This window comes from Bombina bombina, chromosome 5 (assembly GCF_027579735.1).
Source record: "Bombina bombina isolate aBomBom1 chromosome 5, aBomBom1.pri, whole genome shotgun sequence".
Taxonomy (NCBI): Eukaryota; Metazoa; Chordata; class Amphibia; order Anura; family Bombinatoridae; genus Bombina; species Bombina bombina.
The window spans coordinates 721837045-721863484 of NC_069503.1; positions in this window are offsets into that span (position 1 = coordinate 721837045).

Below are 26440 nucleotides of genomic sequence, written 5' to 3' on the forward strand. Positions count from 1 at the left end.
TAGATTTATTAAAGGTCGAATGGACATGATTTGCTGTAGCGGATTATGTAAGCTCAACCTTGCTTAATGCCGACAGCATACACTGTCGCCATTTATTATTGCACAAGCATTTCTGGTGATATGCTTGTGCAATGCCACCCCCTGCTCACTATAAATCTACTCCTATAGATATATAGGTATAGATAGCTATTTTACATTAACATTATCATATATATATATATATATATATATATTTAATAATAGAATTTTCATTTATTTTCTTTGTGAAGAACATAGGAATGTAAAGTATGCATAACGCGATTTGTGTTTTGCACCTTAGGACACAGTGTCGAGTTAGCGCACATGAAGAATTCACTTTTTTGAAATATTACATATTATAAAAAAATTAAAAACATTAATAAATGTTATTAAAATTTATTATACATACTGTAAAATAGGAAAAAATAAATATATATATATATATATATGTGTATATATATATCTCAATATATATTTATATGTTTGTTTTTGCAGTATGTATAATCATTTATTTTTGTAATATTTTATATGTAATATTTCAGCGCTTGAGTGATAGGTATTAGTTTTTTTTCTTCTGCGCTTTTCATTGATGTCTATGGGAAGAATACGTTGACATGGTAACGATATTGTGAAGTCTGGAAGTTTGTGTGCATCAGGTTTCACTTGTGTGAAAACTTTTTCCGATTCATTTGTAATACGAGAGCAACCCAAAACGTGCAAAAAGATTACCCCTAGCGAAGTTTATGCTAAATAGCACACCACTTGTGTTCTGGCCCAAAGTTTCCTAGGACAGGAGCAAACACTGGTAAGTACAATGCCCATATGAGACAGTCCCATAGTAAGAACCGAGAAACTAAAAGTGTTATAAATGTTTAATGATCTAAAGAAAATGTCATCCATGTATCATAAATTATTATTTTCAAATGTAAACTGAATTAAGGTAGATTTGTTGTGTACTCATAATTTAAAACACACAAGGATAGAAACTCCAGAATATAATTGAAATCCATTCTGAGAATTTGATTCCTATGTTTTATAAATTATGTATCTACATAGTCACAGTCTATAGAGGTTTTATTGAAAAGAAAAATGACTCATGTCACAGGCTAAAATGTAATTATTGCCAAACAGCAAAATCATTAGCATTGAGTGAAAGTATAAACTATATATGCATTTGTAATCACAAATATACAAAATGTTTTCACGTTTAAAGCTATTTCATGGTATAAAGATATATTCCCATAATATTATAATTATTATTTGGTTTATTTATATCATCATCCTATTACTGTTCAGGCAAACTCTGGCTTCTATAAACTGGTATTATCTAGCTTATAATAACCTCTAACACAATGTATAGAAAACCATAACATTTTGGAATTAATGGTTTGTATCCAGATCTTGTCTAGTAATGGGTTAAATTTAACAAACCAGAAGCAACACTGTATCTCAAACAATATTGGGTGACATCAATTCCAGCTTACAAGTGTATTAATTTAAAAATATAATATTCTCTTTAATGAATATAAAATACATATTAATTTTCCAGCTGTAATAACATATGCTACCATATAGTTTATTCACAAAGTCAAAATTTACACATGAATTCATAATCCATCCATAGATGCACACATTTGTCTCAGTTTTTAATCAAATGCAGTTTTCGCTATGCAGGAACATAATATGGTTAACCACGTTCCTATGTATTTCTGACCTAGAAGTTTGCATATCCAGGATGGCTACTTTGAAATGTACATTTTTAAAGCTATCCTGTTATTCCCTCAGCAATACCTAATGAATCATAATATATAACCCTTATTGCTTGTATTTCATAATTCACCATCTGGTTACTTAGACCCATTTAACCATAAAACCAATGAATAGCAACAATTACATCTGAAAGTTTATGATAAAAACATAACATAAAACTCAATAAACATTATTGCTACCATGATACACATAGATGAAACATTATTCATGCCATTGTACTTCAAACGAATAAGTAACATGTAATTACATATACTATACTACTAATAATTATTATTATACTATATACAATTTTTAATGTGTTAATAGCCAAAGCTATGCAGGAAAATGTTTTGGGTGTATATATATATATATATATATATATATATACAGTATATACTTTAATTTTATTGTATTTTCCCAAGTTCACTAACCTTTGGTGAATAAGGAAATGCAGCAGGCAAATTAAAATTTTCACTTTTTCATATCTTTAAAATTGAGAGGACTATTAACTTTTTTCCTCTGGGCTAGTAACTTGACCCTTGACTAGTAAACTATATATATATATATATATATATATATATATATATATATATATATATATATATATATATATATATATATGTGTGTGTGTGTGTATATATATATATAATAAAAACTAGTATTTAAAGCCTACCAAATGTATTTGCTGGGGAGTATACTTGTGGAAACATTGTAAACATGGAAGATGTGCATTTGATAAATAGTGTATATATATATATATATATATATATATATATATATATATATATATATATATATATATAGATATATATATATATATACAGTATATAAACAGATTATATCGGTAGTAATAGAGCAAATGCTCATTACAATGGGGATATACAAGTAACTTGTTGCACACTGCCTGTATAACCTTCACAGGTAAATAAATTATGCACCTAGAAGAAATATGTTGTTGCAATACACATACGAATAAACAATCGAGAATTGTAACGTTATGTTAAGGTATAATTCATAGTGCTTCACTTCTGACAATGCAGGATAGAGGAGCTGTCCTTTCAGCACCTCCGCATACATTAAAATAGATGAGTATTATTTTTCAGCAGACAAAATACAAATAAGGAGAGATAGAGGCATACACTCAAGCATCACTTTTGCGTTAAGATTATCTACATAACAAATCGTATAAAGGTAATAATCTTCCAAGAAGTGGGGCACACACAGAGCAGTCCCTGCTTCCTTTGTTCACAGTGCCTAGAATTACGTCCTGGTTTTAATTTCCCTCTTAACGTACATTCGATATGCTCTCTACTAAACATTCCGTTCCATTATTAGAACGCTTTCAGTCACTGCTGAATGCTCAATAGCTAACATTCAACCCAGCTATGCTTATGTTACAGATTAATCAATATGGTTAAAATGATTATCCTTTCAAAGGTAAACTATTGATGCAAAAGACAACACAGATTGCTGTATTTTCTGCTAGCATCCTAATAACCTGTTTTCTAAGGCTGCACTATTTTTAGAGACCACTAGTGAGGTAAGTACCGGGTAGCACATTAGATTAAAAACAGGAAGTAATAAGGCACTACCTTAATGGAAATAAATCTAAGGAAACACACATATGAGCACAAATGCAATGCTTTATTTACCTGGACAATTGGTGCACTGCTGCTATTGTTCCTCCTCCTCTCACTGTGTTGTCCCCATCAGCAGCTAACACAGTATTAGAGAAGTGAAGCTTTGTTACTACTCCACGGCAGACAGGGCTGCTCCTGAAAGTCACTATAGCAACAGACCGCCTGAAGACTCACTCATTTTGCAGCTCTTGGTTGGTACAGTAGCTCTCGCCCCTCCAGTGTTCATTCAAGAATTCCCATTGAGTAAGGAGGGGAGGATACAGGAGAAGAGTCATCTTTTATATTGCTCTTATTGGACATTCGCTGCTAAGCTGCAGTGTAGTGATGCTAGAAATAGTATGCTAACCAATAAAATGTGTTTTGTTATTTACACCAGACTGCTGTCATTTGTGGAGCACGGTTGATAAATTGTCATTACAAACACTAATGATTTGAAAGGAAAACAGACAAAAACACAATAATTGCAGTCACATTGAAAACATTTTTTATTAATAGATGCATATATGGATTTCCTTACCTCTGATAAAAACAATGGATCTTTTCAATTTTCATATCACATTTTAGTTTTTATTGTGAGATTCATATTTTATACTAGTGAAGCAAAAGTTTACCTGATAAGTTATAGTTATTTTACATAATAAAACTGCATAACAATATATTAGATGCTGAGTAACAGTCATTTTTCAGGGTAATTTAAGCTATACACATTTACCTGTAAGTAAGGATCTGAACTGATTTACTGAGAAGTAAAAGTAATGATAAAATAGAATTGCAAATTCAGATTTATGTTGTTTGTTCATATTTGTACTAAATATTTATTTAAACATTTCAGTATACTTTCACTGCAAAGTTATTGTGGAGGTGTACAAAAGAATTTAAGATGGAAATGTATCAATAGAATGTATTTCAAATTAATCCATTAGAAAAGCTAAAATGCTGCCCACTGGTCCATAACATGGGTATTATCACAATTAAGACTATTGTGTGGTTTTTAAGTAGCTTTGCACCATGTATACATCACCATTATATTGCATATAACAAATTTTTGATAGAGATATTCACAGCCATCAGAAACCCCCTTTCAATCAGACTTTAGCATTTTGGACGCTTCTAATTTAAAGGGGCATGAAAATCAAAATTGAACGCTCATGTGACACTTATCATTAGTTCACCTGATGTGATCAGCTAGCTTCCAGTAGTGCATTGATGCTCTGGAGTAAACTTTAACTATGTGTTTTGCCCCTGGTGGAATTTGTGTTCCTAGATACCAGTACTGTACTGTGACAAAAATTTGCTTTTGCTCTAACTTAAGCAATCACTGTGTAGAATTTTGTAAGGTAAGTAAAAAAATTCAGCATAGCTAAGTATGATGGATGCACTTCTTTCTGGAGGGAGTAGAGCAAGCACAATTTTTAAAAGTAAACTGCGAAAGCAGGCAAAAATGATACAAGTCTAAACTACAATGTTTTATTTTCTGAAATGAAATCATTTATTAGAGATTACATTTTGTGTTTCATGTCTCCTTAAACTTTCTGGACATGCTCAGTTACATTTTAATAAATATATCACAAAAAGCACACTTTAAACTATGAAAAGTATAGGGACATGAAACTCAAGGTTTTTTTTATGATTGCGATAGAGGGCTTGATTACAAGCAGAGCGCTTACAGTTACGAGGGAGCGAAAAAGGTTTTATCGGGGGTGTTTGTGTGTGTCATTTTTTTTTTGCTTGCATTCCAAGTTGAAAGTCAACGCAATCTTTTGAGCGCAATTTAAGTTAATGCTCGTCAGGATAGCACGTCCTCAGAGCTCTGGTTAACTGTTTTGTGTGTCACAAAACACATCAAAAATACATTACAAAGTGCAGTTACACTCATAATAACACCAACTAATAAAAATAATTTTATAAAAAAATATTTCACAAAAAAGTACTGGAATTACAGCAGAGTGCAAAGGGATACAACTACCAAACAGTAAACTCTTACTCTACAGTGGTTAAAAGAGTAAGATAACACTGAGCAAGTAGGATATATCTAACATGTTGCATGATACCTTAGGTGAGAAGATTAGACAGTGTCTGTAGTTTTAGAGATAAATGTATCAAAATAAACCATCATGGGTCTATAGGGTATCTATTATAGCATGATTTTTATTGCAGCCTATATGGTTAGACATAAACATTATCAAATCTATATTTTCGAGTCAGATGCACTCTAATTCCTAATGTATGAACATAGGAGTGGAAATGATGGATTCCCTAGTATGCTCCACTGCAGTCTACTAAGATCTGGACAGCCTGACTCAAACTCATATACCACTACATAACTGTTCCCAAGTATAATCCCAATCTCTAACACATTCCTGTATGTGGCAAATACCAAGTATTAAATCCATCTGAAAAGTTAGATAGTAACTGAAGGTATAGGGTGCAGGGGCAATATCATATTAACCCAATATGCTATCATAGAGATTGGCTCAACATGGGATAACCAAGTGTACATATATATTAGCAAATGTCATAATGTGTAAGAAGTGAAATTGTCACAGAAAACTTCTTATAACCCCATGCTACAATGGTCCTAGGGTGAAAGTCCCATGGGAAATTAACTAATAGGGGAAAATAACATTGAAAGTCTGTGAAAGCCATCATCAACTAATGTCTCCATTTTATATTGACCCTCCTTTGTTATTATGTACTATGAGAATGTATAAACTTGTTATTCCCAGTGGTTCATTATATCATATCTTGAATTGAGGCCCTTTGGCACTCTTGTGCCCAGTGTGAAAATCCAGTATGCCTCTCTTTTAGCTAGGAGGCAATCCATGTCTCCTCCTCTTTTGGGTTTTTGAATTTTTTCTATTACACACCACAAAAAGCTATTTAAACAGCCTCTATGATATATTCCAAAATGTTGGACTAGTGGGGTGGTAGATCTGGTAGTTTCAAAGGAAGAGAAGTGTTCCCTAATCCTGGTGTTGACATCTCTTGATGTGAGCCCTACATATTGGATTTCACACTGGGTACATTCTATAAGATATACCACATATTTCGATGTGCAATTAATGCAAGCACCAATATTGTAAACCTTATTGGTGATCTTACTTTTAAAGGTTTTAGTTAACTTAACGTAGTCACATGGCTTAAACTTTTGGTGGCCGCATTTGATCATCCCAAGATGTTGTATTGTCTTTTAGTTCCCTGAGTGCCTGTCTTTCATTGGCTGTGAGATTGTATTTATGTTGTTTGGTACTTTTTTTTAGGGCTACTAAGTCTTTTTCGACCCGGTTGTAAAAAGTTTCTATAAACTTTTTACAGATAAATTAATTGACACTGTCAAAAAGGGCAAACGCTGCTCATATCAAAAGAGCCCAACATTAGGATCGATCCTGTCTCCAACCCTCCTTACTAAACACAAACAAACAGCTCACGGCTAAAACATCTTGGGATATTCAAATGCGGCCACCAAAAGTGTAAGCCATGTGACTACGTTAAGGTAACTAAAACCTTTAAAAGTAAGATCACCAATATCGTTTACAATATTGGTGCTTGCATTAATTGCACATCAAAATATGTGGTATATCTTATAGAATGTACCCAGTGTGAAATCCAGTATGTAGGGCTCACATCTAGAGATGTCAATACCAGGATTAGGGAACACTTCTCTTCCTTTGAAACTACCAGATCTACCACCCCACTAGTCCAACATTTTCAAATATATCATAGAGACTGTTTAAATAGCTTTTCGTAGTGTGTAATAGAAAAAATTCAAAAACCCAAAAGGGGAGACATAGATCGCCTCCTAGCTAAAAGAGAGGCATACTGGATCTTCACACTGGGCACAAGAGTGCCACAGGGCCTCAATTTAAGATATGATATCATGAACCACTGGGAATAACACGTTTATACATTCTCATAGTACATAATAATGAAGGAGGTTCAATATAAAATGGGGACATTAGTTGATGATTGCTGTCACAGACTTATTCTATGTTATTTTCCCCTATTAGTTAATTTCCCATGGGACTTTCGCCCTAGGACCATTGTAGCATGAGGTGGTAAGAAGTTTTCTGTGACAATTTCAATTCTTACACATTATGACATTTGCTAATACATATGTACACTTGGTTATCTCATGTTGGGCCAATCTCTATGATAGCATATTGGGTTAATATGATATTGCCCCTTCACCCTATACCTTCAGTTACTATCTAACTTTTCAGATGGATTTAATACTTGGCATTCGCCACATACAGGAATGTGTTAGAGACTGGGATTATACTTGGGAACAGTTATGTAGAGGTATATGAGTTTGAGTCAGACTGTCCAGATCTTAGTAGACAGCAGTGGAGCATACTAGAGAATCCATCATTTCCACTCCTATTTTCATACATTAGGAATTAGAGTGCATCTGACTCGAAAATATAGATTAGATAATGCTTATGTCTAACCATATAGGCTGCATGAAAAATCATGCTATAATAGATACCCTATAGAGTATAGACCCATGATGGTTTATTTCGATACATTTATCTCTAAAACTACAGACACTGTCTAATCTTCTCACCTAAGGTATCATGCAACATGTTAGATATATCCTACTTGCTCAGTGTTATCTTACTCTTTTAACCACTGTAGAGTAAGAGTTTACTGTTTGGTATTTGTATCCCTTTGCACTCTGCTGTAATTCAAGTACGCTCTATGCATTTGCACATTGATATATCATCATTTATTTATACCAGGAATTGCTCTGTTAGCTATACACATATATCAATTTAGCCAACTGATGTTTGTGTGCACTTATGATTACAATAATTCTATAAACTATAATATGCAGAGAATCGTCCGTCAGACATCCACATGACCAGACTATTGTCATTGGATCATAGGAAGGGGGTGTGTAATCTCTTAACCAGTGGCGATCGTCTTGTATAGAATATGCATTAATCCCCCATGACAAGGCACCTGAAACTATTGTTAGTGGTCTATCAGAAAGTGGACGTGCTATCCTCTTGTGATCCTTGGATTAGCTACGATCGGTCTATTCAGAGTATACATTAACTCACTTATAACGGGGATTCTCCTTCCTGCCATACATACATACAAGCTTGTTAGTACATCGGTATATCCTCTCATTAATATACTATACCAGTGAATATTATTAATATTAATTTTACTATGATGTTTAGTACACTTGGATATGTAACATTTGTTAATCCACTGTAATTTTGGTGTTTGGGTCCCTACCATTACCTGCTAACATTATGATGCCCAGTATGTTTGCTTATGTAGCCACTACTAATATACTAATATGCTGTATTTCTTCATGTTGTTAAACAGCTGTTAAGACAATTAAGTGAATGGTTGTTTGCTATTGGGTTATCATTCAGTGGGCGTTTTAATTTTAACAAATCAGGGATGTTTCATATCTTTTTAAACTTGTTTGGGGCAATGCACTGTAGGCTATGACTACGGCTGTATAAGCCGAAATGCGGAAGCCAGCCAGTGCTACGCCATCTGAATGTATGAACCCATGGGTTGCATTTCCCCCGCTTTTAATTTGTTACAATAAAATTTTGGATTTTGGATTTTATCTATTTGAGAAACCATCATTTTCTTTACACTTTATATGTATTTACAGACATATGTACACACATAATTACATAAGTACAGAACCAAGACAGACTACCAGCGCAGAACAGAGAGTAATCCCCCTATTGTCTATTTTCTAGTACACCACAGAAATCTGCCTATACCTCAAACAAGTAGGAGCTGGATACCCCACTTCCAACACTACAAATAAAAAATGAATGCATACAAAGAACAGAGGAAGTGCTAAACATAGTGTACTAAAAAGATACACATACCATAAGTACTCAAAGCATCAAAATAATTTATAAAATAAATCATCATATAAAAAGTATAAAAACAGGTATGAATTCATATAGAAAATAACTTCATAGAAAGTCGTAATGGAGTCTTCAAAAAACAAAGGACATCAATGCGAGTCTTCAAAAAACAAAGGACATCAATGCTGTGTATGAGCCCCCCAAGGGTAACTACTTACAAGCTGGTCCTTAACTGCTTCGGTCCTGTCTTGGGATATGGTAGATAGCTCCCTTTTCCAGACGTGGTACCCAAAAAACAAGAGAACTTACTGAGGGGCTAAGTGTTGAGATCTGCATGTATTAACCATCTTCCCTTTATAAGGCAGGTATTCTGGCACGATAGCCGCTCTCATTTGCCATTTGTACTAAGTGGCAAGAGCACAGCCTCTTCCTAAACCGTGCAGCACTTACCTCATTTGATTGAGGGACCAGCTTGTAAGTAGTTACCCTTGGGGGGCTCATACACAGCATTGATGTCCTTTGTTTTTTAAAGACTCCATAACGGCTTCCTATAAAGTTATTTTCTATATGAATTTATACCTCTTTTTATACCATTTATGTGATGCTTTATTTTATGTTTTAGTTTTGATGCTTTGAGTACTTATTGTATGTGTATCTTTTTAAGGCACTATTTTTTGCGCTTTTTCTGTTCTTTGTATGCACATAATTACATAAGTACACATATACAGTGGGGCAAAAAAGTATTTAGTCAGCCACCAATTGTGCAAGTTCTCCCACTCAAGAAGATGAGAGAGGCCTGTAATTTTCATCATAGGTATACCTCAACTATGAGAGAAAAAATGTGGAAAAAATCCAGACAATCACATTGTCTGATTTGGAAAGAATTTATTTGCAAATTATGGTGGAAAATAATTATTTGGTCAATATCAAAAGTTCATCTCAATACTTTGTTATATATCCTTTGTTGGCAATGACAGAGGTCAAACGTTTTCTGTAAGTCTTCACAAGGTTGTCACACACTGTTGCTGGTATGTTGGCCCATTCCTGCATGCAGATCTCCTCTAGAGCAGTGATGTTTTGGGGCTGTCGCTGGGCAACACGGACTTTCAACTCCCTCTAAAGATTTTCTATGGGGTTGAGATCTGGAGACTGGCTAGGCCACTCCAGGACCTTGAAATGCTTCTTACAAAGCCACTCCTTTATTGCCCGGGCGGTGTGTTTGGGATCATTGTCATGCTGAAAGACCCAGCCACGTTTCATCTTTAATGCCCTTGCTGATGGAAGGAGGTTTGCACTCAAAATCTCACGATACATGGCCCCATTCATTCTTTCATGTACATGGATCAGTCGTCCTGTTCCCTTTGCAGAGAAACAGCCCTAAAGCATGATGTTGCCACCCCCATGCTTCACAGTATTTATGGTGTTCTTTGATTGCAACTCAGCATTCTCTCTCCTCCAAACACGACGAGTTGTGTTTCTACCAAACAGTTCTACTTTGGTTTCATCTGACCATATGACATTCTCCCAATCCGCTTCTGGATCATCCAAATGCTCTCTAGCATACTTCAGACTGGCCCAGACATGTACTGGCTTAAGCAGGGGGACACGTCTGGCACTGCAGGATCTGAGTCCCTGGCGGCGTAGTGTGTTACTGATGGTAGCCTTTGTTACGTTGGTCCCAGCTCTCTGCAGGTCATTCACTAGGTCCACCCGTGTGGTTCTGGGATGTTTGCTCACCGTTCTTGTGATCATTTTGACCCCACGGGGTGAGATCTTGCGTGGAGCCCCAGATCGAGGGAGATTATCAGTGGTCTTGTATGTCTTCCATTTTCTAATTATTGCTCCCACAGTTGATTTCTTCACACCAAGCTGCTTGCCTATTGCAGATTCAGTCTTCCCAGCCTGGTGCAGGTCTACAATTTTGTTTCTGGTGTCCTTCGACAGCTCCTTGGTCTTCACCATAGTGGAGTTTGGAGTGTGACTGTTTGAGGTTGTGGACAGGTGTCTTTTATACTGATAACAAGTTCAAACAGGTGCCATTAATACAGGTAATGAGTGGAGGACAGAGGAGCCTCTTAAAGAAGAAGGTACAGGTCTGTGAGAGCCAGAAATCTTGCTTGTTTGCAGGTGACAAAATACTTATTTTCCACCATAATATCCAAATAAATTCTTTCCAAATCAGACAATGTGATTGTCTGGATTTGTTTCCACATTTTGTCTCTCACAGTTGAGGTATACCTATGATGAAAATGTCAGGCCTCTCTCATCTTCTTAAGTGGGAGAACTTGCACAATTGGTGGCTGACTAAATACTTTTTTGCCCCACTGTATAGGCATAGCTATAAGTGCATTTGCAGTTAGAAGAATAAATAGAACATATTCTGCTATGTGAAAAACATTAGAATGTAAAATATTAATATTTTCTTTTCAGGTAAGCGCACTTGAGAATATGTGATCAGATTTTTGCGAGTTGGGTCTGTTTTTGCTTAATTGACTTCTATGGGGAATAGGTTATCGCACTTGCGATATCCTAAATTCGACTTTTTACGCATGTCTGGTTAGCGTGCAAGCAAAAACAGTTATCTTTCAACTTGTAATACGAGTGCAACCCGACTCGCGCAAAAAGCTTACTTCTAGGGGAATTAACGCTCGAGTGGGAGCATTAAATACCGCTCCACTTGTAATCTGGCCCAGAGTGTATAACATTAAACATCTTACAAATGTACTTCCATTTTAAAATCCTCTTCTTTCTCTTGCTATTCTTTGTTAAAGGAGCAGCAATGCACTACTGGGAGCTATCTGAACACATCTATTGATCCAATACCAAAAGGCATATTTGTGTAGCCACCAATTAGCAACTAGCTCCCAGTTGTGCATTGCTGTTCCCGAGCCTATCTAGGTATGCTTTTCAACAAAAGATACCAAAAGTGAATTAGGTAAAAGTACATTGGAAATTTGTTTAACCCTTTAACTGCTGACCCATTTTCACCCGTGTTGTGAGCTGGAGACCCAGCAGATTCAAACTATACAATTTTTTATGTATATATCATGGCATGGAATAAACCTGCAACAAAAAAAGTGTGGAAAATGTATTATTTTAATTAAAATATGAAGAAATAATAGAAATAAGGACCTTTCAGTATAGTTGTGTAACTTTGATCTTTATATAGGAGCTCCAATGAGCCTCTATTCAAATAAATTGACTTTTATTAACACCAGGTGATTACTTTTACATTGATCACCTGGCTATTAAAACTGATGTAGGGGCTTTACTTGAAAGAGGGCCTTCTGGGCTTTAAATCAATGGGTCTTGGGGCTCTTTAGGGATTTTTGATACTTCTTGCAAATGCCTAGAGACCCCTTATTAAAAAAATGTGTATTTCAAACTTAAATTTTTTTAATGTGTGCTTTTACTTTATATCCCCCTAAGACACCCTGTTTGAAAGAACAAATGGTGGATTTTATGGGTTTCAGGATGTCACCGGAATCCCTTGATTCCCACTTTCTTCAAAGCCATTCTCCTGTTTTAACATCTTAAAGGTGCCAGATGCACTGCCATCTTGGAACAGACATATTCTCACAACCTCTAACAAAACTGGTGCACACTCAAAGAATAGTGGATATTCTGGCTTTTTTGGGCAGTTTTAATATTTGCTTTGCGTTAGCATGCACAATACAGTGTACAGTATTAGCATTTTTTTCATTCAACACCGTTTGAAAGTTATAATTTTTTTTTAAAAAGGACTCAAGAATAATATATAGCAATGTAGCCACAGCAGAAATCTAAAGCTCCTGCTCTATATCATGCAAGCTAATATGAAGTGAATGATTCAGTTGTGAAAAAGCTGGAAAGTCAACAATCTGACTTATTCGGCCACAAGGGGCCCGATCCGATATGCAGCGTCGCCCGCAAAAGCCGGCAACGCCAAATTTTGCGCTGGTTTGGTATCCTATATACGGCGTAACATAGAAGTTATGCCCGTATATTTCTGCCTTCACCCGTAGTTTTTCCCCCCATAGACTGACATACAAAACGGGCGCAGTTTGGTATCCAATATACAGATCAAGGTCTTACGTGGTGAAAATGGAGAAATCTTACTCCATTTTCACCTCACCACAAAATGCACCCGTAGCAGGCCTTGCGCTGAGTATTGGAGCACCGTAACTCCCTAAAATGCCTGAAAAAAAACCTAACACCTAACGCATGCGCAATTTCTATCTACCTGTCAACCGCAATCCCCCACCGATATACCTAATAAAGTGTTTAACCCCTAAACCGACGCTACCGGACCCCGCCGCCACTAAATAAAGTGTTTAACCCCTAAACCGCCGCTCCCAGACCCCGCCGCCACCTACATTATATTTATTACCCTCTAATCTGATCCCCCTACACCGCCGCCACCTACATTATATTTCTTACCCTCTAATCTGACCCCCCTACACTGCCGCCACCTACATTATATTTATTACCCTCTAATCTGATCACCCTACACCGCCGCTACCTACATTATATTTATTACCCTCTAATCTGATCCCCCTACACCGCCGCCAGCTACATTAAATATATTACCACCTAATCTGATCCCCCTACACCGCCGCCAGCTACATTAAATATATTACCCCCAAACCTAAGTCTAACCCTAACACCCCATAACTTAATTATTATTTAAATAAATGTAAATAATATTAATATTATTAACTAAAGTATTCCTATTTAAAATGAAATACTTACCTGTAAAATAAACCCTAAGATATCTACAATATAATTAATAATTACATTGTAGCTATTTTAGGATTTATATTTATTTTACAGGTATATTTGTATTTATTTTAACTAGGTACAATAGCTATTAAATAGTTAATAACTATTTAATAGCTACCTAGTTAAAATAATTACAAAATTACCTGTAAAATAAATCCTAACCTAAGTTACAAATACACCTAACACTACACTATCAATAAATTAATTAAATAAATTAACTACAATTATCTAATATAAAATACAATTAAATAAACTAAACTATATTACAAAAAACAAACACTAAATTACAAAAAATAAAAAAATATTACAAGAAATTTAATCTAATTACACCTAATCTAAGCCCCCTAATAAAATAAAAAAGCCCCCCAAAATAATAAAATTTCCCTACCCTAAACTAAATAATACAAAGTAACCAGCTCTTTTACCAGCCCTTAAAAGGGCTTTTTGCGGGGCATTGCCCCAAAGTAATCAGCTCTTTTACCTGTAAAAAAAAGCAATACAATACCCCCCCAACATTACAACCCACCACCCACACACCCCTACTCTAAAACCCACCCGATCCCCCCTTAAATAAACCTAACAATACCCCATTGAAGATCACTCTACCTTGAGCCATCTTCACCCAACCGGGCCGAACTCTTCATCCGATGCGGGCACAAGTGGTCCTCCAGCCGGGCTGAAGTCTTCATCTAAGCGGGGCAGAAGAGGTCCTTGAATGCAACATCAATTCTATTGGCTGATCCAATCAGCCAATCGGATTGAACTTCAATCCGATTGGCTGATTCAATCAACCAATCGGAATTTTCCTACCTTAATTCCGATTGGCTGATAGAATCCTATCAGCCAATCGGAATTCGAGGGACACCATCTTGGATGACGTCATTTAAAGGAACTTTCATTCGTCGTTAGTCCGTCGGACGAGGAGGATGTTCCGCGTCGGAGGTCTTGAAGATGGAGCCGCGGATGGATGAAGACTTCGGCCGCATGGAGGACCTCTTCTGTCCCGCTTGAATGAAGACTTCGGTCGGATGGAGGACCTCTTCTGCCCCGCTTTGATGAAGACTTTGGCCCGGCTGGAGGACCACTTGTGCCCGCATCGGATGAAGAGTTCGGCCCGGTTGGGTGAAGACGGCTCAAGGTAGGGTGATCTTCAATGGGGTAGTGTTAGGTTTATTTAAGGGGGGATCGGGTGGGTTTTAGAGTAGGGGTGTGTGGGTGGTGGGTTGTAATGTTGGGGGGTATTGTATTGCTTTTTTTTACAGGTAAAAGAGCTGATTACTTTGGGGCAATGCCCCGCAAAAAGCCCTTTTAAGGGCTGGTAAAAGAGCTGGTTACTTTGTAATTTAGTTTAGGGTAGGGAAATTTTATTATTTTGGGGGGCTTTTTTTATTTTATTAGGGGGCTTAGATTAGGTTTAATTAGATTACATTTCTTGTAATATTTTTTTATTTTTTGTAATTTAGTGGGTTTTTTTGTAATATAGTTTAGTTTATTATATTGTATTTTATATTAGATAATTGTAGTTAATTTATTTAATTAATTTATTGATAGTGTAGTGTTAGGTGTATTTGTAACTTAGGTTAGGATTTATTTTACAGGTAATTTTGTAATTATTTTAACTAGGTAGCTATTAGTTATTAACTATTTAATAGCTATTGTACCTAGTTAAAATAAATACAAGGGGGCGGAGCCAGCAGCAAGCGCAGCAAGACGCATATCAAAGAGGCTCCTGACTTTATTCTATATTATGCCACATTTTCCTGCTTTTTCCCCTAAAATACTGCCAGCAGCTCATCTAACTACCATTGAGAGCAGTAGGGGCGACTGTCATACGCCAGATTGGAACTCATAAAGTGGCAAATTCTTCATATTACGCCTGGGGCAGCAACGGACCGCCATTTCTGTCTGCTATGGAAGAACATATCTGCGCCACAGTAGAGGCTTTATTTGCAGAGTACGAACAGAGGATCCTCGAGAGGTTCGATGGCCTGCTGGCCAAATTTGAGGCCGGATTTATAGAGAGGCGGCCTGTGCGGGTAGATGAGGAGATCGAGAGAGAGGATAGCATGACACCCGGCGCAGTGCAACTACATTCAGGTGATTCACACGCCGTATCCGGTCTCCCTGAGAAGCATCAACTACTGAACGGAGATATGGGATGTTCCGGTACAACTCACAGCTCGTGGACCCGGCGGGTCGGCGGGGTACTGACCCCTGCTAACAGTACTGCTACAGCTTACCCACTCATGGCCGCTGCCTCCTACATGATGACCCTGCAATTTGAAGGTACTCGGCTTTGTGCTGCCAGCGTAAGATCCGGCATTGGGTGAGGACTCTAATGTTGTAACGGTTTACTGATGCCCCGGTTTCCAGACCCATTTTGCCTACCACGCATGCCCCTATTAACTAATTCCACAGCAGCTGATATTGAAGGTTCTACACCCATGCTGACTAAACATTTATAGAGTGTGTTTGGGAGCCGAGGCTCCAATGTGCTGTTATGGCGTGTAGCACTAGAGGGGAACTTTCTACTTGTTTGGCCATTTACCGTGAGGACACTGTTAACCCGAGAGAACCTGACCTTGCAGGAACCCTTCCTGACCCCTTAGAAGTACACTGTCCTTGAATATATAAAGATGGATATCGGATTAAGTAAATAATGGACATGGAACTCAGGTCTTTCAGTTTGTGACAAGATGGACGCTAATAACTATTTCTAGCTTAACCTAAACCAAGAGTTTATTACGCTTTAGCTACTGCTTCTTTATTAAGATAAAGATACGCATGGTTGGATATACTCCCTGATAGTTCCTATAAGCAATATCAATGTATAGTACTAAACTAGTGATAATGTGGTTTTATGCTCACCCTGTATCTGTTTTGTATCTCATACCATTACCTATCAAAGCTTAGGTATGCAGCTACGCATACACTCATTTTGCCTGGACTAGGTTTAATATATATCTCTACACTAGCTTAGTACTGAAGTTCAGGGTAAGGAGGATTGTACATATTTCGCTAACTCTCCCTATCACCTCTGCTCAGTAAGTTGTCCACAGTGAGCCCATAAGGTTCAGTATTGACACACTCCTATGGGGATGACTTGGCATTCCCTCACACTGCCAGCGGCCGGGTAGTGGGGCATGCTGAGGAATTTCTCATATTCCCAAATAGTGACACATCAGTTTAAATCCAGGTCTCACTGTGGTTTTAAGTTTGGGTGCTAGATACATAGTTGGCAGCTATTATTACAGATTCAGTACAACATAATCCTACCCTTCAGAAAACATCACTGGTTACCAGAGTTCCTTTATCCCTGAAGTAACCCTTGAAACCTAATCATAACTAAGCAATTTTAAGCTTAATGCATTCAGCTCCTACCTCTCAGAACTGTGAATCTCCGTTAACTGCTTCCCTATACTCAGCTTTAACTGTTGTTAAGTTGCCTCACTAATTATCTATGTTTTCCAGCGTAGTTTGAGCACATTATACACAACATAGCTTTCACATAGGTTCGAAGCAGCTACTTAAGATGAATATTACAGTTGTTAGATATGTACAATAACAATAGAACGGTATGCTATTTGCGGCCTACCCTCCGCCCCCCACCACCTCTGTGCGTTAGGGATGATTTCTTTCTTCCCCGCATATCTTTTGACAGAGTTAGGTAGTCTCTGTCCAACCCGTAGAGCCATGACTTAGTTTCTCCTGTATTTTCATAGAACGGCTCTCGGGGTTTCAAAACGGGTAATTAAACTTTGTTATAATTTCCTGCTTCTCTGCAGTTTATTTAAGATAATAGTCCTGATCATCCACACGTTTTAATACAAGTTCAGTGTTATCAGATAATAGATTTAGAATAGAAACTGAAGTCTGTTTTATTTGAATATTGTTTGTCCATTTCATAATTTGTATCATTCCATATATGCTGAAACTGTGACTTGTACTGTTATCTATGTCAACATGTCCTCAAATGCTTGTTTAACTTCTGGTCCCTCGACTGGACCTGTTAATCTGAGGACTTTGCGAATCTATTAGACTCAAAAAATGAGGTGTTTAAGTGTCATGTCATGTCAGTAGAAAGTATCTTGTGTAGTTTTGCCTTTTGATGAGACTGTTGTAAACCTCCTATTTTAACCTCAATAAAAAATTATTAAATAAAAAAAAAAAAAAAAAAAAAAAAAAAAAATAAATACAAATATACCTGTAAAATAAATATAAATCCTAAAATAGCTACAATGTAATTATTAATTATATTGTAGCTATCTTAGGGTTTATTTTACAGGTAAGTATTTAGTTTTAAATCGGAATACTTTAGTTAATAATATTAATATTATTTTGATTTATTTAAATAATAATTAAGTTATGGGGTGTTAGGGTTAGACTTAGGTTTGGGGGTAATATATTTAATGTAGCTGGCGGCAGTGTAGGGGGATCAGATTAGGGGTTAATATATTTAATGTAGCTGGCGGCGGTGTAGGGGGATCAGATTATGGGGTAATATATTTAATGTAGCTGGCGGCGGTGTAGGGGGATCAGATTAGAGGGTAATAAATATAATGTAGGTGGCGGCGGTGTAGGGGGATCAGATTAGAGGGTAATAAATATAATGTAGGTGGCGGCGGTGTAGGGGGGTCAGATTAGAGGGTAAGAAATATAATGTAGGTGGCGGCAGTGTAGGGGGGATCAGATTAGAGGGTAATAAATATAATGTAAGTGGCGGCGGGGTCCGGGAGCGGTGGTTTAGGGATTAATACATATAATGTAGGTGGTGGCGGGCTCCGGGAGCGGCGGTTTAGGGGTTAATACTAGGATAGGTTTATTGCGGTGTGGGCTATGGCGGTTTAGGGGTTAATAATTAGGCTAATTGCATTGTGGGGGGTTGTCGTTCTAGGGGTTAATACATTTATTATTAGGAGTGAGAGGGGGGATTGCGTATATAGGGGTATACGTGTCGGGATGATGTTTGGGAGGCAGGTTAGACAGTTACGGGAGATTTTATACTTTAGTTAGTTTTTTTAGGCGCAGGCAGTTTCGCTGGCGACTCCAGAAATTTGTAGCTACGCTTATTTCTGGACATTGCTAGTTTGTCCGACTTATGGCACTTTAGTTACTGCCGTCGCCTTATATGTAATACCCCGATGTGCGAGGTGAAACTACGGGCGGTGCGGGTTCCCTCGCTTGCGCCGAAAACTACGCCGTATATCAGATCGCGCCCAAGGTGTGAGAATACCTGAACTTCAAAATGGTGTGTCCCACTATGAGGAGGCAGAGCTTTGGCATCTAGCAGATTTTGAGCTAGATTGCAAGTGGCACGCTAAAGTTAGTAATATCAATATAAGGAAATATATATTTAAAAATAAAAAGAACATTTTCTTCTATGTGAAGAACATTGGAATGTGAAATATTTACAAATACCTTCGGCTACCTTCAGCTTTAGTGCAGTTGGGTCTAACGCAGTGTCCGGATAGCGTGTCAAGTTTTAGGTTTTCTTTTAAACGCACCCTCCATTGAAGTATAAGGGGAGAACTTAACGTTGTTGCGATATCCAAAGTCCTGAAGATATCGTGCATCAGGTTTTCCTTGTCTGTTAACATTTTCTTTCAACTTATAATACGCGTGCTAAACCGCCTATGTTAAAAGTTTATTTTTAGTGGTGTTAGCCCTCCTCTTGCTGTCTGGCCCTTAAGGTGTTAAAATAGGAGTACAACTTTGAAGAGAGCTGCAAGCACATAAGGAAAGCAATAGCATCGAGAGTAATTACTGTACTAGTGTAGTTGTTCCCAGCAGATTAATGTCCCTTTTAGGGTTATTATGAGTGCAATAATATCATTTTTTTGCAGGATATATTTTACACTTACTATATTGCATCACATAGCTACACTTAAATTACAATTAGTTAATACAGTATTTAATCCCATATATAGATTAACATTTTTTATACATCCCATACACATTATCCTCAAGCAGTTCCCTACCCTATTCTTTCCTTTGCACTTGTTCACATGCATCTTCTCCCTTTAGTATTACATTCACAGTGGCAAGGCACATAGTAAAGAAAGGAAGATTAATAGGAACAGAACAGTAGAATAATAATACAGGAAGAGTCAGATAAGACATCTCTCCAGGCATATTAGTGTAAAGGATTGGAAACGTCTCCTGATTCCATGGACAAATAATGAATCAGTTAAAATATTAAAGGGATAGAAAGGTCAAAAATGAAATCTGCATAGGTGCATTTTAATTTCAGATAGGAGCGTATTTGCAATATACTTCCATTAATAAAAATGCTTCTAGTAAAAGTAATTACTTTTTTTCTGTGGCATTCACACATATCCTGTTAGGGCTCGTGCACCAGTATTCAAACACCAAGGGGTAGATTTACTAAATGTCGAGCAGGGAATCATGTCCGCTGGACAACGCTAAATGCAGACAGACATTCTTGTGAAATGCTTGTGCAATGCTGCCCCCTGCTCACTGGGGGCCAATCGGCCGCTAGAAGGGGCTGTCAATCATCCCAATCTTATCTTATGACCGCTGCTTCTTAACTTCTGTTTCAGGCGAGCCTGAAACAATGGGCCCCTGAAACAGCTTCCGCTGCTTAATAAATGGTACCCAATGCCTGCTCAGAGGGTCAGCATTACCTTGTATCATACAAATGATGTCTTCAGAAGCAATACAAACCCCCCGCCAGCTCTATGAGCAAGCATTGTGTCTGACTACTGGTGCACGTGCCCTCACAGCATATGTACGTATGCCACAGAAAAGCAGCAATAACTTTTTCTAGAAGCATTTTTGCTAATGCAAGTATATTGCAAAAATCTTTCTATTTCACATTGAAACACTCCCATGCACATTTCAATTTTGACCTTTCTATACCGTTAACATATATTAAAGCTGTTCTTTTCCTTTGATTTCAGAAAAAACACATATACTTGTTCCCAGGCTAGCTCTGCAAGAAACAATCACCTAGATTACGAGTTGTGCGGTAGGTTTGTTTATTATTTTTTTTGTACTTTAGATAATTTAATTTAATTGTATTTAATTGTATTTAATTTATGGGAATAATTTAATTATAGTGTAGAGTTAATAACTATTTACTAACTAGTCTACCTAGTTAAAATAAATACAAACTTGCCTGTTAAATAAAAATAAACCCTAAGCTAGCTACAATGTAACTATTAGTTATATTGTAGCTAGCTCAGAGTTTATTTTATAGGTAAGTATTTAGTTTTAAATAGGGATAATTTAGTTAATGATAGTAATTTTTATTTCGATTTCTTTTAATTATATTTAAGTTAGGGGGTGTTAGGTTTAGGGTTAGACTTAGGTTTAAGGGTTAATAACTTTAATATAGTGGTGACGACGTTGGGGGCGGCAGATTAGGGGTTAATAAATGTAGGTAGGTGGCGGCGATGTTAGGGTAGGCAGATTAGGGGTTAATAATATTTAACTAATGTTTGTGAGGCAGGAGTGCGGCGGTTTAGGGGTTAATATGTTTATTCTAGTGGCGGCGACGTTGTGGCGGCAGATTAGGGGTTAAAAAGTGTAGGTAGGTTGCGGCAACATTGGGGGCAGATTAGAGGTTAATAAATATAATGTAGGTGTCGGCGATGTTTGGGGCAGCAGATTAGGGGTTCATAAGTATAATGTAGGTGGTGGCGGTGTCCGGAGCGGCAGATTAGGGGTTAATAATTATAATGTAGGTGTCGGCGATGTCAGGGGCAGCAGATTAGGGGTTAATAAGTGTAACATTAAGGGTGTTTAGACTCGGGGCTCATGTTAGGGTGTTAGGTGTAGACATAAAATGTATTTCCCCATAGGAATCAATGGGGCTGCATTAAGGAGTTTTACGCTGCTTTTTTGCAGGTGTTAGACATTTTTTCAGCTGGCTCTCCCGTTGATTCCTATGGGGAAATCGTGCACGAGCAAGTTACACCAGCTCACCTCTAACATAAGCAGCGCTGCTATTGGAGTGCGTTAACGAGCAAATTTTGCTCAACGCTCACTTCTTGTCTGGTTTGTAAAAACCCGTAATACCAGTGCTGTCTGTAAGTGAGCGGTGAGCATAAACTGCTCATTAGCACCGCACAGCCTCTAACGCAAAACTCTTAAGTGTAAGGCTTTTCTACTAAATCTTCTGTTCTCTGTGGCCTTGAAAGCTGTTTAGTGCAATAAGTTTTAATACAGAACGTAGCATGAGAACTAACCCTTATAATGACTAATTCCTGCTTTTAGACATGGTGCAGGGGAGTATCATTCGTTACAGTCTCTCTGAAATGAAGCGAGACGCAGTTGGATTAGTTCAGAGTTGTAGTGGACTGGATTTTATTTGAGACAGAATTGATTTCAGATTAAGAACTTGACTGACACAGTCTATGTGCTGATGGGTTGTGTGCAAGTCTTTGTAAGTGCAGAGTAATTAAACCTGTATTCAAATTAAGGGCGATATTACAAGTGGAGTGCTAAATATCGCTTTCATTTGCACTCCACTGTGTAAGACCAGCGCCTGTGCGCTGGTATTACAAGTTGCGCTAATGTGCGCTGGTATTACAAGTTGTCAGCAAGGCGAACGTGAGTTTGCATTCGCATTTCTGGGAAGCATTGTACTTACAATGGAGCCTCGTTATGATGCCGTCAGAGACGCACAGTTCTCATAGACCGCAATGTAGAGGCAATTTTCACTCCCACCATTTTTACCCCCAAAATACTGCCTAGTGCAGTTATTTTATCAAACAAATAAAGATGCTGCTATCTTTATTTTTTAGTAAAATACACTACACTGTATTTTTGGTGCATTTGGGGCACATTTATAAAATTAACCAGAGATCTGATCTCTGGTTATTTTTATAAATGCTAATTGCTACCGCAAGCTCTCGGTAGCAATAACCAGCCACTTGTAATGGCTGGTTAGTTATTGCAAATTTTCCTGTTTGCAGACTCACGATAATTTAGTGCTCCACTTGCAATCCAGACCTAAATTTGAACAGGAACTTAAACTAAATACAGAAATCTGCAATATTTGTTAGCTTAGCTGCTTCTAAGCAGGACGCAAATTGAACAAGCAGCTATCAAGAGAACACTTTGATTAAGCATCTTCCACAAAGTGTTTTGTCGCCTAATGAGATAAAGTACCTCCTGTGTGCAATTAGTGATCTGTCAATGTATGCCACCTTTAACAATTAACGCACCATTAAAGGGACATTGTACACTAGATTTTTCTTTGCATAAATGTTTTGTAGATAATCCATTTATAAAGCCCATCTGGGAGTGTTTTTGTAACAATGTATAGTTTTGCTTATTTTATAATTAACATTGTGCTGATTTTCAGACTCCTAACCAAGCCCCAAAATATCAGATGTAGACCCAGGTCTACAGAGTCCTGCTGCTCTTGTTTGTGTAATCTGTTTTTTAATATAAAAGCAAGGGGGAGCGGGGAGTGTCTGCTCTTCTTGATATCTTATCTCATTTCATTGGGTGTCCCAGGCTAACCTCATCAAAAGTGCTAAACTTGGAGCTTCTAAGTAAGTTTTTAAAAGTTTTTTTTACTGGGTTTTAAATAAGTAGTTGTGCATATTCTTCTTTATTGTAGTGTCTATTACATGAAGTTATAAGAAACGTTGTGCATATGGCACCTTTGACTACTTGAAGCTAACTATTGCATAATCTATACTCATTGCTTTCTTTAAGTTTTCAAATAAAAGTAATCTGATTCCACAGCTGTAAGGGATGGGACACTTTTCATGATTCCATGCACAAACAATGAATCAATAGTCAATGTATTAGCAGTTACAACTTCGCTCATTAGAGAACACACACACACACATACAGGGAGTGCAGAATTATTAGGCAAATTAGTATTTTGACCACATCATCCTCTTTATGCATGTTGTCTTACTCCAAGCTGTATAGGCTCGAAAGCCTACTACCAATTAAGCATATTAGGTGATGTGCATCTCTGTAATGAGAAGGGGTGTGGTCTAATGACATCAACACCCTATATCAGGTGTGCATAATTATTAGGCAACTTCCTTTCCTTTGGCAAAATGGGTCAAAAGAAGGACTTGACAGGCTCAGAAAAGTAAAAAATAGTGAGATATCTTCCAGAGGGATGCAGCACTCTTAAAATTGCAAAGCTTCTGAAGCGTGATCATCGAACAATCAAGCATTTCATTCAAAATAGTCAACAGGGTCACAAGAAGCGTGTGGAAAAACCAAGGCGCAAAATAACTGCCCATGAACTGAGAAAAGTCAAGCGTGCAGCTGCCAAGATGCCACTTGCCACCAGTTTGGCCATATTTCAGAGCTGCAACATCACTGGAGTGCCCAAAAGCACAAGGTGTGCAATACTCAGAGACATGGCCAAGGTAAGAAAGGCTGAAAGACGACCACCACTGAACAAGACACACAAGCTGAAACATCAAGACTGGGCCAAGAAATATCTCAAGACTGATTTTCTAAGGTTTTATGGACTGATGAAATGAGAGTGAGTCTTGATGTGCCAGATGGATGGGCCCGTGGTTGGATTGGTAAAGGGCAGAGAGCTCCAGTCCGACTCAGACGCCAGCAAGGTGGAGGTGGAGTACTGGTTTGGGCTGGTATCATCAAAGATGAGCTTGTGGGGCCTTTTCGGGTTGAGGATGGAGTCAAGCTCAACTCCCAGTCCTACTGCCAGTTTCTGGAAGACACCTTCTTCAAGCAGTGGTACAGGAAGAAGTCTGCATCCTTCAAGAAAAACATGATTTTCATGCAGGACAATGCTCCATCACACGCGTCCAAGTACTCCACAGCGTGGCTGGCAAGAAAGGGTATAAAAGAAGAAAATCTAATGACATGGCCTCCTTGTTCACCTGAACTGAACCCCATTGAGAACCTGTGGTCCATCATCAAATGTGAGATTTACAAGGAGGGAAAACAGTACACCTCTCTGAACAGTGTCTGGGAGGCTGTGGTTGCTGCTGCACGCAATGTTGATGGTGAACAGATCAAAACACTGACAGAATCCATGGATGGCAGGCTTTTGAGTGTCCTTGCAAAGAAAGGTGGCTATATTGGTCACTGATTTGTTTTTGTTTTGTTTTTGAATGTCAGAAATGTATATTTGTGAATGTTGAGATGTTATATTGGTTTCACTGGTAAAAATAAATAATTGAAATGGGTATATATTTGTTTTTTGTTAAGTTGCCTAATAATTATGCACAGTAATAGTCACCTGCACACACAGATATCCCCCTAAAATAGCTATAACTAAAAACAAACTAAAAACTACTTCCAAAACTATTCAGCTTTGATATTAATGAGTTTTTTGGGTTCATTGAGAACATGGTTGTTGTTCAATAATAAAATTAATCCTCAAAAATACAACTTGCCTAATAATTCTGCACTCCCTGTATATGTTGTTTGGTAATACTATGCCTGGTCATAATCGTTCTTCTACTCACTCTTGTAAGTTGTGATCTTAATGCCTTATTCAAAATCCAAAGATAAGAAACAATTAAGAGTACTGATTTATATGATTGCAAAACATTCATTATAAACACTGCTATTGCTATACTGCATTCTTGTGTCAGCTTCCGCTTTGTCAGTACTGGTGAGAGTGTACACCCCTGTTCCTCGGACATGACAACATTCTGGAGTACACCTTTTTCAGCACTAATAGGTGGAGCTCTACCTGCGCAAGGGAGTATGGAAAAGGAGTTAGACAATGTTTCAGGCTTTAACATCCTTAAAGGGACACTGTACCCAAATTGTTTCTTTAGTGATTCAGATAGAGCATGCAATTTTAGGTAACTTTCTAATTTACTCCTATTATCAATTTTTCTTCGTTCTCTTGCTCTCTTTATTTGAAAAAGAAGGCATCTAAGCTATTTGTTTGGTTAAGGACCATGGAAAGCACTTGTTCTTTGGTGGAGGAATTTATCCACCAATCAGCAAGAACAACCCAGGTTGTTCACCAAAAATGGGCCGGCATCTAAACTTACATCCTTGAAAAAGCTTGTTAAGCGAAACGATCGTCGGAATTTTTTACTCTCTTGTGCGTCTGTACACTTGCTGATACAGCGTCAGGAGGAGCCACTCCCATCTGTGGTCAGGTTGATCTGTGCAGCGGTTAAGTTTCTGCTGCCTGTATCCGCTTGCATCCTGTAGTGGAGTTGACTTTTGTGAGCTAATATCCACATTTATGGCTCTATTAACCTCTGTATAAGTTGTTCTGTATAGCATTTGTGACGTTTTTATTGTATTTTAAATAAATCCTTTTATATACCACATTGCCGTGAGAGTAATGTTTACCCATCAGTATAAAGTGGGTGTGCGCATTTCCCTGAGCTTGGTCGTAAGCTCTAGTTCATGTGAGTAGGCATTTGGCCACAAGTTTGATACATTTCTGGAAATCATCACAGAATTACACTATGTTGCTATTTCTTT